Source organism: Limulus polyphemus, unplaced genomic scaffold (assembly GCF_000517525.1).
Source record: "Limulus polyphemus unplaced genomic scaffold, Limulus_polyphemus-2.1.2 Scaffold1175, whole genome shotgun sequence".
Lineage (NCBI taxonomy): Eukaryota > Metazoa > Arthropoda > Merostomata > Xiphosura > Limulidae > Limulus > Limulus polyphemus.
The window spans coordinates 267,603-272,664 of NW_013666785.1; positions in this window are offsets into that span (position 1 = coordinate 267,603).

Here is a 5,062-nt window from a genome sequence, read left to right on the forward strand (position 1 = left end):
TGTGTCGTTAAAGTTTCGTCGGAACGAAGTTACGGAAAAATCAATTAACAAACGGAGACGTAACATTATATACTGTTCACTCACTGGTGAACTTTACCAAATGCTTAAACACTCAACTAAATTATAGACCAAAGCCAAATATCGCCTGCAGAAACAAAAGTTAAAGTTAATTTTAAAGTTACAAGAGAGATCTCGAAAAACAAAACTACACAAAAAATACGCAAACCTGTTACTGGCAATCGAAAGTGAGAGTTCAAAAACACTGTGTGTAAATCTAGTTAAAGTCTACTAAAATCTTTGTAATTTATAATTAAGATATATAAAACTTCTGTAAAAATCTGCTCAAAATCTAGGAAATTCTGCTCGTATCCTGAAAATCTTACAAAATGTCTTGGTACAATCTGTTGAAATTTGCTCCCCCCCCCTACAAAAATCTTAGCGGGTGTTTCGGTTTGTACTCTTTTATATTATGATAATAAACCCTCGAATTTCTGACATAATAAAACAGTGATTGGTGCCAAATAGATCAGTGGGCCAACAGCTGCAAAGATAAAATGCTAATACACCCGCAATTACTACCTGTTTCGCCGACAAGAATAGCTTGTCGTTCTAAAAAACACTTTGTTATTTATGTAAGAGAATCAGACAAGAAGGTGCCTAATCTCATCTTAACCCAATTAGCATTTAGGAAAAGTTAAAGTTAGTAACTCTCTTGAGCAATGCCATGATCCAGTTTGAGGAATTATAGTGAAAAGAATTTTATCAAACCTAATAAAATTAACTCTTAACTACAAGGGGTGGTACTACAGAGCTGATAGTCTGGAATCTTTGAAGACATATACCAGGAGTTTAATACGCCTAGACATCTTTTCCATTTTTGTTTTATTTGGTCCCCTGTTGTGTTTTTTATGAAGTCGAACGTTAAAAAAACATATTTGAAATCGCAGTTCCATTATATTGCAATAAATCTCACTGAGACTTGACACAAATATACCTTGTGATAACCCACAGAGACATATATGAGGCTCGTAACTTTCATGCCATCTTACAGGGGGTCAAAGGTAACAATAAATAAAATTCACAATATATGTAATATGGAGCTAAGAAATTGGAGAGACGGTCTGCATATAAAACATTACAAAGTGTTGTGTTGTATATAAGCATACTATGTGTTTTCTACATCCTTGTATTAATATAGAAGTATTTCTAAATTTGTTCCTTGTTTGGGTGTCTGCAGTTTCTATGTGGTATCTTGGTCAAGAACGTAGTTAAGTTATTGTTACGTCTCCGTTTGTTAATTAACTTCCCGTAACTTCGTTCCGACGAAACTTTAGCGACACAAGTTCTTTACTTAATAAAACTGGTTTATTCTTTTCGAATATAACTTTACGATACACTTAATTTCAATATCCGCGCTAAAACAAACACTATAACGAACGAACGTTAACTTCAACAATACCCTGTGACTGCAGTTCAATTACTCACTATCTACTCACACATTACTCCCCGTCACGTTGTCACCCTCTTTTATATACCAGACTACCCTATATCTAGTAAATACTAGAGCATTCGCCAAGGTACAGGATAGTTCTAGAAAATAGGTGGCGCCACACCAGTCACGTGACCTCGATGACGCAACATTATTTTTGCTTTAGTCACCTATTGTTCTGTGTCTTTCACCTAATGTAGCACCTTTTGTTTTCCTATAGTAAGAGTAACTACATGGTCACCTGTGGTATGTGAAGTTACTTGTGTTTTCCACTGGTAGTCAGGTGATCTCTTAAGGTTATTGCCTCCTTTACGTTTAATCGTGAATGACAAGTTGCATGCATATCTCTATTCACTTTGGGTAAGTCTGAAATTAACGAGTTAAGTAAATAATGTGAGATTTATTCAGTTTTGTTACATAAAATCTCAACAGAGTTAGTCCAGTATAAGTTCACATCTGAGTTAATTGATCTACAACATCAGGGAATGACTTTAAACCTAACTCTCAAGTCAAGGCTTTTGTGACATATAAGATGTCTGTTGTGACATATAAGATTCACATATATTTTTTCTACTTAAAAAAAAAAACATTAGTTTTTGTGATTGTTCATCTGTATGCAGTCTCTTTTTATTTCAAGAAAACTCGGAATTATTTTGAAGCAAATATATTGTCGAGTCTCTTATTATACTGTGGGCCTATTTTGTCACATTTAGTGGAAACGAGTGTTTTCTGAAAATATCACAAAGTAGATAGGAAGACGAAAATTTAGTTCCGTAACCACAGAACATATTATTATAATGTATTGTGATTGGTCTGATGTGTGTATTCCTTTTTGCTTAAACCTTTGTATGTTTAAGTTAGTAAAAGCGGTTTTGGGGAAATGGCATTTTCTAGACTCAAAGCACTTAAGGTCAAGAAGGAGAGTTTGCCACTGAATAGAGATAGTCAATGAAGTGAGTTTTTGGGTCTAGGAGAAGTTCTCTCCTGGATGCAGGACTTTCTGTCCTGTTGCTATAGTCCTGCTGCAGATTATGACCCAGAAAGGAGAGTTGCCAACGTTTGGTGCACCCAGATTGGTTGATCAAGTCATACCTAGAAGATTGACCTCAGTACGAGGGAAGCAGAAATGACTTAGAGTAGTCACAGTGGTTTGGTGTCTGGTGAGTCTGATGTCGGATGAGATGATCTGTAGAGGACTTCCAGGCTTTCCTTGCGAGTCAGAGTAACTCCACCCGCGCACTGGTCGAAGCCACTCGAGAATAGTTGAGAAAGAGTGAAGGACCAACAGAAGCTATCTCACCAGAAGGTGAGATAACAGACATCTAATGGTGGTGACAGTGATCCACGAAGTGGCCATGAGCCTTTCCAAGCCAGGGGGTACCCTACAAGAGCAATCATGGATCAAAGGGAAGCTTGAGTTCAAGTAGGACTGGTGGGTGAGATGCAGAACACAACTTATCATTCTACTATCCGGGGAAATGGACAAACTACTCATCCACGTGTTTGAGCTACTGTTGGTGTCTCATTTGCTATCGCAATAGAGGCCTCCTGTCTAGTTTTCACTGACTGAATGGTGAATTGTACAGGGCTAGACATTGATAACCCAAATGACGACAAAGCCAATCTGAGGCATAACTTAAAACATCTAGCTCATTTGGACTGCCATGGTGGTGGTATCCATCAAAGTAGTCGTTACAACAGAGGCAGAAAACATTTTCTGAGGACTCATCCTACTCCAACCCTCCTGGAAGGTTGTCAACTTTTGAGAGGATCCAATCTTCAGAAAGGAATTTTTCAGTTTAAGGATTTAATATTCCTATCAAAGTTGCAGCACATATGGCACTATTGTCATTTGGACGCTGACTGGACATTTCATGGGTAAGTTCTGGTACCTTGTTGTGGTGTTGTCTGCTCCTCCAAAGGCAACAAAGCTCTGGTCGTGGTTCCTCCATCACTGGCACATCCAGTGGAGACCTGAACTTAGTGGGACCTACCCTAGTCGATTGGGCTGCAAAACTCCTAGAGACCTCAGCGCCACCTGGCAACAAGTTTAGCAAGCTCTCCCATTCTAATGCATTGGCAATAAATGCATATTTGCTATAGGATCAGCAATGGTAATTGTCAAGCCATCAACTCGAGTCCAAGAATCAATCACATAGTCCACTCCTTCACTGTAGAAAGAATCCTGGTCCTCAATGAAGTGACCCATCATGTAGTTCAAGAGAAATAATTAAGAAAGAGCTAAAATGACCCAGAATTCGACCTTTATCAGCAACATTCCATATGGAAATGAAATGATCTTATGAATTTCAATTGGTCAAAACTTCAAACAGATGTATAAGTTGAGAAAGGGTTGTAGATGCTCAGCTACTTCCTCAACCTGCTCTAAAATCCTTTAGAGTTGGGTGATGACACTATATCTTGATCAAGTAATATTTCAACAGGTTTTGTGTGTATTTTCGCCCATAGAAGATTTATCCCTAGTGCTTGTGAACTACCTGGTCCCCAGGCTTCACTGGATCTCTGCTTGTGCAATACCTTTAGCCATGCCGCCCTCTGTCGTCCCTACAAGACAATTAGTACATCTTGCACACGAACCCAGTCTCATTCCTTTCCCTACCATCTGGTTATTACATGAATAGAGTCCAGTTCCACTAGGAAGGAAGGTGAGTCGAGATTGCATAGCTGGTTCTTACACACGAATTGACTTGGATTAGGTGGTGCCAAGCATTTTTTTTCACTATTATAATACACTAACATTTACATTGTTTCTCCTTTAGTACCTTTTTCCAGTTACAAGTTCAGTAGTAGCTTTAATGCAACTTACAATGTTTCAACATGCTGATGTTAGTTTCTCATTCCCCATGGTGTATTGAAACTTGCATTTTCACACATCAATACTGAATCTTGTATGAAAACATTGTTAAATGTTTAGAAACTGTGTTTATAAAATATTTCAATCTGCACGACTAAAAATATTCTATTACAATCAAACACTAGGTACACCAAATTTACATTTGTTATAATATCTAAATTAGTGTGTGTGAAATATTATCTACTCATAAACATTTCGATATGATCCTTCTGAAATATCATTCACTACTGTTTTCTCTCACACATAATAAAGGCTATGCATTATTCTTATCCTTCAAGGAAAAATTATAACACCAGTATTAATGAAAATAACAGATGCTCTATTGTTTGTTCCCCTCAACATGTTGTTGCTTAACCATTGTTCTTTGGGTAATTGATCCATTTGTATTATACAACATTTATCAATGACGATCTAATGTATGTGGTGTGACACATTTATTTCTAAGATATTGTTACGTCTCCGTTTGTTAATTAACTTCCCGTAACTTCGTTCCGATGAAACTTTAGTGACACAAGTCCTTACTTAATAAAACTGGTTTATTCTTTCCGAATATAACTTTATAATACACTTAATTTCAACAAGCGTGCTAAAACAAACGCCTATAACAACGAACGTGCTCAATAATACTCTGACTGCAGATTAATTACTCACTGTCTACACACACATTATTGTCCCGTCACGTTGTCACCCTCTCTTAT